The sequence below is a fragment of the Chrysochloris asiatica genome, unplaced genomic scaffold (genome assembly GCF_000296735.1).
Source record: "Chrysochloris asiatica unplaced genomic scaffold, ChrAsi1.0 scaffold00010, whole genome shotgun sequence".
Taxonomy (NCBI): Eukaryota; Metazoa; Chordata; class Mammalia; order Afrosoricida; family Chrysochloridae; genus Chrysochloris; species Chrysochloris asiatica.
The window spans coordinates 10,409,491-10,419,358 of record NW_006408528.1 but is presented as its reverse complement, the minus strand read 5'-3'; positions in this window follow the sequence as shown (position 1 = coordinate 10,419,358).

The following is a 9,868-nucleotide window of genomic DNA, read 5'->3' as shown; positions in this document are numbered from 1 at the left end:
CATCGAAGCTAGGTTAAATGGGTGCTCTCTGCACATTTGGGTGTTCTTGTGCCTCTCCCCTCAATTCGTATCAGCTGGATGCTTCATTCTCAGCTCTAGCCCTCTGTGGCTGTGGCTATATCCTTGTCCATGGGCTCAGGTATCCCCACGTCTCACCACACTTTGGACCAGTAGCTCTTCCTCTTCTCTCTCTCATCTCCAGGTCAACAGGAGTCAATAGACCATGGTTGAACTCAGCCCATTTCTTCATTGCCGCCTTTCCCTCTCTTCTACTCACCAGTAGACCAGTGTGGTTGTCAGCAAGCTTACATGCCTGTTTATGTGTTCCCCTTGTGTTTCAGTCTTAGAAGCAGGGTTGTCCTGAAGGAACTTGATTGTTTGCCTTGATGGCTTCCCTGTGAACAGCTTGCTTATTCTTGTAGTAGCCAATTATGCTGCCATTTTTGTTTTGGGTTTTTCCTTATGATCTTTCTTTGAAGATGCATCTTTTGTTACTCTAGCTGTTCCAGGCTGGTCTGCTTGTCCTTTTTAATGGGATAGTTCCAACTCAGAAGGTTCTGGATGAGACTCAGGATTCCACCCAATGTCCTATACTCTGCAAAGGCTCTGCTAGAGGCCTGTTTCACTGGGCAAGTTCTAGAACCCCTTTAAGGTATTCCAATCACTTCTTCAGATTTTAAAAATCTTTTATTGTGCTTCCTCTTCTATCTTAGTAGTATTGAGATATTTCTCTTCTAGCTTACTAGTTCTTGCTTCTATCTCTTCAGTGCTACTCCTTTGCCCTTTCAGTGTATTGTCCATTTCTGATATTCTATTATTAATCATTTGGGCCTCTTTCTGTAGGTTTTGAATTGTTTCCAATGCTGTATCCATCTTATTTGATTGTTCCTGTAGCACTTTCGTGACTTCTTCCTTATTTTTCTCAACTCCATTGTATAGTGTTTTGATATATTTTATAATCATTTTTCTGAATTCCTTCTCAGGCATTTCCAAAGCCAGTATGGAGTATAGGTTTTCTTCCACCTCATTTGCCTCAGTCACTTTATCTTGTTTCTGGACATGTGCTGATATGGTCATCTGTTTCTGTTTTTTGGGCATATTCAGAAGTTATCAGTGACCTTAATGCTTAGATTGGTGTGTGTTTTGGTAATTTTTATGCTTTGTGATGGCCTCCAGGTAGATATGATCAGGAGATGTGCTTCCCTTTTTACTCTTGTTCCTGAGAAATTTTAAGATGCCACTGTTGGTAATTGTTACATAACTCAGTATGTAATTTTTGGCCTATTTTCTTTTTAGTCTTCCTGTCCCACTCTACAGTCCCCATTCAGGTCTTTTTCCAGTGATAAACAGTTCAGGGCTGACTGTGGCTGTTTCGCACTGCCGTTCAGTTTTAAGTGGAAACTGTCACTTTAAATTTCGAGGAGTTCTGTGCATATGTGTAGTAGAACCCTCCAGGGATGGGGGTGGGGTGTCCACTCGCTCTGGCACCCCCTCATGTAACCAGATTGGAGGTGTGCAGCCAGCAAGATACCAATGAACAGATACAAAAATAAAGGATTGTCCACACCTTTATCTCTGCCATTGTGTCAGGTGTCCATGGCTGCTTTGATCCTTCCCTGCTTGGTCTCACCCAAGATGGCGGCTCTGGGAGCAGCTGAGCGTCTTGGATTAGAAATCAATGGATTTCTTACTTCTACTACAAATTCCACTGCCTGTAAACCTTCCAACCTTCTAAATATTCCTTTATATGTGGTTCAGTGTTCTGGCACCATCCCCTGAGCCTGCTTGGCCTGGTATTCTGTGTTGTTGCTGATGGAGCTCCTCACTGCATGTCTACTAGATCCACCATCTTGTTTGTTCTCCGCTTCCAAATTTCTTGATTGGAGCATTACATTTGTTTGTTGAAATATTTCAATTAGTATTTCATCAATTCCTGGAGACTTGCTTTTCATCAACGTTGGCAGTGAAGCTTGGAGTCCTTCCCTATATACCATCAATTTTTGATCATATGCTACCTCCTGAAATGGTTGAAAGTCGACTGATTCATTATGAGACACAGACACTATATGTATTACTTGCATCTACTTTGATGCGTCTTTTTTTCAATATTTTACCCATAGAATCCTTCTATGTTGTAACACAAGATTTGATTGTTTTTTTCCTTCAATTCTTTCTGCCCAAGAAAAGCTCAGTGTGCTCTTCCCTTTTGATTTTCTAACTCCAGGTCTTAGTACATTTCACTTATAGTATTTTACTTTGTCTTCTCAAGTCACCCTTTCAAATCTTCTATTTGGCTATTCTGCTTTATCATTTCTTCCATTTATAGTTTTTTTCTGACATACCCGTTGGTGTTTTCTTTCCTTCTTGTCTTTTTAATGACCTTTTGCTTTCTTCATGTATGATGTCATTGATATCATTCCACAACTTGCCTGATCTTTGATCATTAATAGTCAAAGCCTAAAATCTATTCTTGAGATAATTTCTAAATTCAGATGGAATATACTCAAGGTTTTTAGTAAGTATTTTAAATCCTCTTCTCTTTCAGTAAGCAAGGTTGTGTCGTCTGCATATTGCAACATACTCAAGGTTACATTTTGATTTTCATGGACTTGTTTTAATGTTCTTCAACTTCAAATTGAACTTGTATATGAGCAATTGATGGTCTATTGTGCAGTTGATCCTTCTTCTGATCGATGATATTGGGCTTCTCCATCATCTCTTTCCATAGGTGGAATTGATTTTATTCCTATATATAGTTGTCATTTATATTGTTGATAAAAAGGTATTTCTAATAAATAAGTCATTCATAATGTTTTCATTTTCTGGCACTATATCTGGCAAGGTTCCAGTGCTGTTCATAAGGTTTTCAGTAGCTAAACATTCAGAAGTAGTCCACCTCTCCTTCTTGCCAGGCTGTCTTAGTCTGGAAGCTTTGCTGAAACTCATCTTCCATGGGTCAACCTGCTTGTATTTAAAATACTGGTGGCATAGCTTTCAGAAAAACAGCAACATACAAGTATGACAAACAGACAGGTGGTGAGAATATATTGTTAGTCTTGTAAAATTCTGTCTTGGGATCTCTGACATTTTTTCCATCCCCAAGGCTATATTTTCCAACTGCTGAATCTTATTTGTTTCAAATGTTCATATTATAATCACCAGTGATTATCAATGTATCTTGATGGCATGTTTCTTCAGTTTCAGACTGTAGAAGTTAATTTCCTCGTCTTTGACATTAGTGGTTGGTGCATACATTTCAATAATGATCTTCCTTGTGGACATACAGATATTATACTATCACTGACAGTGTTGTACTTCAGGATAGATCTTCAAATGTTTTTTTTAGATGACTATAACATGATTCCTCTTCAATTTATCATTACTATCATAGTAGACCTGATGATTGTGGTATTCAAAATGGCCAATCCTAGTCATTTCAGCTCACTATTGCCTAGGATACCAATCTTTTAGTGTTCCATTTCATTTTTGACAGTTTCCAATTTTCCTAGATTCAGACTGTACAACTCTTGTCTTGATTACTAATAGATGTTTGCAACTGTTTCTTCTCATTTTGAGTCATACCTCATCAGTGAATGAAGATCCCAAAGCTGTGCTCCACCCACATCATTAAAGCTGACTCTACTTTGAAGAGGCAACTTTTCATCAGTTGTATTTTGAGTGCCTTCCAACCTGAGAGGCTCATCTTCTGGCACTATATGTAGTCAGTGTTCTACTGCTATTCATAAAGTTTTCACGGGCTAATTTTTTTTGGAAATAAATTGTCAAGGTTTCATTTCTTAGTCTGGAAGCTCTGCTGAAATTTGTCCAGCCTGGGTTACCCTACTAATATTTGAAGTACTGGTGACATAGCTTACAGTATCACAATATGTAGACTGCCACAGTATGACAAACTGCCTTAAGATATTAAAAAATTATTTTAATGAAAGTTTTCTGTTATAGACTTAACATTTTAATTTTGATTATGAAGTATTCATTAGAGGACAGAACGAGGTTGAGAAACAAGAACTTGAACAAATATCCATTTCACTTAACAAATAAATATCCATTTCTCTCATCTTTCAATGAAAGAATGTTCAACATGAGAAGGTTAGTAGGACTAGAATCAATTTGACTGTCCTACACTTTCCAAAACCAGCTATGGGAGGAGGTAACAGAGGGAGTACCGCTTAAAGATCATTAAAATAGTCTATCTGTAGCTATTGTAGCATAAAGTAGGTGTATGAAACTTTTTGCACTAGACCAGAACTGACTTCTACATGTCTCTTTGTCTATCTGGAGCAAAGACTGAGTTTGGGAATGACATTTTGGTTGTTCACAGTTTATCAGACTCTATAGGACAAGTCATATCTCCAATGGTACCGACGTAACGTCATATTACATTATGAATTTTGTATTCATTGATTTAGCAGTCGTGCCTATTTATACTTACAGCCATTGCTGCATCTAGGTATGTAGAGTTGTATAAGCTCATAAATTTTATAAATATCAAAACAGTTGCATTTAAATCAATATACATCAGAGGTCTTCAAATGAACCTTGTTCTTTTCTTACAGAGTTGCTATGAGGATTAAATAAATCCATATTTATAAACTACATATAATTAATTCATATATTGGTTTTAATAAGAACCCTTGTAAACCTTTACTTTTCCATATTATAATCCTAATTTATAATAAAATTTACCTACTGTAGAAGACTGTAAACAGTCATTCTAAGTTGCTCTTCAATCTTTAATTCTATATAGTCATTCACAAGATGCAGAGACCAGAACTAGTCTTGATTTCTTTTCAAAATAAATACTTATTAGGAAAACTAATTACAGAGACAACAATAGGATCATATTGGGGCATAGACTTGTCATTCATAGAAATGCATTCTCTACTGAAACCTGTTTTTGTTTTGTTTTTATCACATTAAACAGAAACATGCTCAAGCTAACTTTAAATAAATTAGATCTATATAGGGCATAAGGGCTTGAAATATGAATAGTGACTGCTTCTCCAACTCTATATAATGATAGCAAAAGGGTAGTGCATCACTGGATTTTTTGTGGCTGAGCCTACAGAAGAAGAGCTGGAGAAACCATCTAATCATGTAGGTTGAACTGAGACCCACATCCATAGATACTAGCACAGAATGGAAGACATAGAAAAAGTGTAGAGAAAATTGTGACATAACCTTTAGGTAAGGTTTTTTAAAATTATTTTCCACAGACTTTTTTCATCCAGTCTATTGATGCATAATTAAAATGATGTAGGACATACATCTTTGACTCCATTACAGTTGAAGACTAACACCTGGGCATTAAGCAGGGTGCATTCAATAACTCCTTCAAATTCTCTGATAGGAATCATTATCTTATAGGCACATTTGTACCATTTTCCCATAATATGTTATCATCCTACATCAGTCTACATGGAGCTTATTTGCTATTTTTCTGCCCACTCATATGGCCAAGTTATTTCCTTTTATGGCTTACTCTTATTGCCTCTGGGTATTACTATACAGAGAATTTTGTGGAAATTTTTATTGTAGCAGGATTTTCTTTTTTCAGATCACTGATAACAGTGTTAAGTAAGATAGATTCAGAATTAATTCATGGTGTTTACACATTCATGCATACATATTTCCCTCCTTCTCACCTTCTCTTTCTAGTTCCCTGGCTCCCTCTTACAGCAAATATTAATTAAGCATTTATTATGCAGCCAACAATTTTGGGTGCTCAGAATACCTCCATCAACCAACCATGTTAGAGGGGAGAGATTGTCAGTAACAAACAAATAAATGTATGTTCTACCAAGTGTTGCTACTGTGGTAGGTTCTGTTTTCTTCCTCACCTCATTTTACAATGTGAGTTAATTCTTCAATGTTAAAATATTTCCCCCTAGATCCACAGTATCTATCGTTTTGTTTTGTTTTGTTTCTAAAAGAAGCTCTTCTCTGAGCAACACAAGAGAACAGGGAAATCTTTTGACAAATATACAGAGACAAGACTGTCTGTGACCTACTAGCTAAAATTCATTAGAACAAAATGTTTCTGCTGTCCTCATCTGTGGAAATATATACACTCATAACATGTCATACAGAAAAGGAAACACTTTCCTGTAGTTTGCATTTCATTTTGAAAGAGTTTGAATAATGAATCGGTGAAAAAAGGAATTAGAATGTTGATTGACTTTCAAGTGACAATGTTTAAGGGTAAAATAAATTCATTTAACAAACATTTGGTGGTTATCTATGAAACATATAAAAGAAAATTTACAGCCATTGCCCATAAGGGATTTATAATTTAATTAACAAAGTAGACAAACAGCCAGGTACTAATACTGACTGGCAGCCCCCATCTCAAAGCTTTTGATTGTGTTGTCCTCAGTTGCCCACAGTGGGGTCCACTGCCCTACTGGTCACGGGACCCTATTTGTTCCTTGTGTCACCCCTGACTACTTTGTAGGTGGTCCCAGCATTGGTAATAGGCTTCCTACACAATTTTCTCTGTGGAATTTTGGCATTGGACTTGATTTTTGAGTCCCTGATCTTAAATCTCTATCTAATGTTCCAATTGGTCACCTGTATTTTTATCCATTCAGCAACTATTTATGGAGTATCTGCTTGGAGCAGACATCATGTCAGGTGCAGGGAATATTAAAATATAATTGGGGAATATTAAAATATAAATGGCCTTGAGATGCTGAGTCGAATAGGGAGGATGTATCCATGAAACTCATAAAGGAATGCGGTAAAACAGAGAGTGAACGAGTCTTCACATCAAGTATCAATGCTTTCCCCTCAGATTACAGGGTAGCTAGGGATGGACAACTTAGACATTTGCTACCTAAAATGAGGGGGCGATAAAGGTACAAAGTGACTGGCTTATAAGTTTTAAAGAGGAAGTTTAGTTTAAGAATGTGCGGGGGAGAGATAGGGTCCCCATTAATAGTTTTCATCTTGTCTAGTTGGGTCTGGTGGATAGAGATGGGGATAAGATTCTTATGATTCAGTAGTAAATAATTGTTTTCATGACTAATTGAGACTGTCACAATTGTAAAGGTAGAAGTTTTATAACAAAAATGAGGGAATAGTTAATTTTACAGTTCAGGAACAGAAGGCCCTAGGACCATCAAGGGAGAAGAGCACAAGTGGAATACAGGACCCTTTTCAGAGAAGCAGCAACACCAAAGATGGAGGCAGAGATGGGGACATGGCAAGAGGGAGTAACTGAGGACTCTAGATTCATGGAAAGAGCAGGAGTGAGAGCTGGTGACCAGGAGGCACCAGGAGATCTAAGTGTTAAAAAAAAAAAAAAGATCCAAAATTATTTGAGAGAAATACTGTTAACTGATGGTACCTGGAGGGGATTATAATCATTGTAATGAAGCAAAGTGTACAATTTGTCGAATGTAAAACTGATGATCTGCCCTGTAAACTTTTACTCAAATCACAATAAAAACTTAACACTTTCTAAGAACTGTACATGTGGAGTGCTATGGAAACACCCCACATAGGTGGTACTGTAGGATAAGCACTGGATTGCTAACTACAAGGTTGACAATTCAAGCCTATTAGCCACTCCTTGGAAACCCTATATAGGGTTGTTATGAGCTGAAACTGACTCAGTGGCATTAAGTCGATTCTGACCCATAGTGATCCTACATACAACAGAATGAAACAAACACTCCCCCATCTGGCACCATCCTTACAGTTGCTGCTACCATTGAACCTATTGTTGCTGCTATGGTGCCAGTCCATCTCGTTGGGAGTCTCTTTCATTTTTGCTGTCTCTCCACTTTACCAAGCACGAAGTCCTTCTCTAGCGACAGAGAGTAGAGAGGTAGAAAAGGTAAGCTGGTAGAGATGACTTCAGTGAGTAATATCTGTTTTTTTTTTTTTTCAAGGATTTTACTTGTTTATTCTTATAGAAAAAACTTTTGGGTCAGTTTAACTTACAAAACAATCACGCAATACTCTGTTTAAACAATTTAACCTAATTTTACTTATGAATTAGGATCTCTGGCAGAGTAGTGGTTATGAGTCGGGCTGCTAATCTCAAGTCAGCAGTTTCAAACTATCAGCAGTTCAGGAGAAAGATGAGGCTTTCTGCTCTGTAAAGATTTATAGCCTTAGAAATGCTATGATACAGGGTCACTATGAGTCGGAACCACTCCCCGGCACATAATCACCACCACCACCGTACTTGTGAATAGACCTACCAAGTACAGAGCATCTTCCATCTAGTCATAGCTGAACCTAACTCTAGTTTAACACAAATTGCTATCTTATTTCCATTATTGGATTCATATATTGATCAGGGAGTCCTAGTGTGGTGCTGTGGGCTAATGTGTCAGACTGCAAAATTGTTTGAACTGCAAGGTCAGTGGTTCAAGCTCACCAGCTGCTCCTTGGAAATCCTATACAGGGTCGCTATGGGTCGGAATTGACTAGACAACACCTAACAACAACAACAACGTACTGATCAGACCTATTAATAAGGTCAATTCATGACTCAGAAGTTTTCTAGATTTTTGTCAAACACATTACTTCAGTTTTTCTTTTCTCCCTTCCTCCAACCACAAAAGACAGTACAATATCTAGCATATTTCAAATTTGCTAATAATTGGTCTTTCAAAATTATAATTGCCACCTTTTAGCTAAATAAAAGGTTTGCTTATAATCAAGGGATTTACCAATGAGTATTGTGTGCTTTAAAAAAAAGTACCCATATGAGACCAAATGATCAACAGTTACTCTAAAGCAAAGATGAGAAGGTAGGGACCAGGGAAACCAGATGACTAAAATGAAACATCAATAATAGGATTAATGAGAATGTTAACACATTATGAATGAGGTAACCAACATCACTGAACCCTTTGTGTAGTTATTGTTAAATTGTTAAACCTAATTTGCTATGCAAATTTTCACCAAAAGCACATAAAAATGCAATTAAAAAAATTATGACAACCACTAAAAATTATTATTGTAAGATTTAATACTTGTATAGCACTTTGTTGTTGTTGTTCTGTTATGTGCCTTCAAGTTTGTTCTGACCCTGTATAGGGTTTCTGAGAAGCAGCTAGCTGGTGAGCTTGAACTGCCAACCTTGCAGTTCAAACCGACCGACCCTGCAGTCCAGAGAATTGACCCACAGTGTCACACCAGGATTCCATGTATAGTACTTTATAGCGTATAAAGCAGCTCCAAATGCATTCCCCCAGCAGCCCTGCAAGGTAAGCAATGCGCATATTGTTATCCTTTCTTATAATGAGAAAAGATAATGCCATTCCTCATGCCACCAACTTCCAGGATAGCCCTCTGAGGTCTGCTCTGAATTTTACCCATCTTGCATGAACATGACAGGTATGACTGCCTTTAGATGTGTGTTCATTTATGTTCCCATAAAGTTTAATGAGCATCTACCACAGATAATTTCACCTTGTTACACTTTTTTAAAATATGAGGTAGAAAGAATTGTTCAGGTGACTTGGAATTGTTGCTTCCTTTTACTTTATTAATAATAAGTACAATAAGAAATAAATAATCAGTTGTTATTGTTGTTAAGTGCCTTTGAGCCAGTTCTGACTCATTGCGACCCTATATAGGGGTTTCAAGGTTATAAATCTTTGCAGGATCAGAAAGTCTCATCTTTCTCCCATGGAGTGGCTGGTGGGCTCGAACCACTTACTTTGAGGTTCAAAGTCTATTGCTTATCCTATGGATAAGTAATAGTAATATCAAGTAATCAGTAATATCAAGTAAATACTTAAGTAATCAGTAACTGTACCAAAAGGAAATGGTTAATGTTCAACCATTTCAAGAGGTAGCATATGATCAAGAGCCAATGATACGGAAGGAG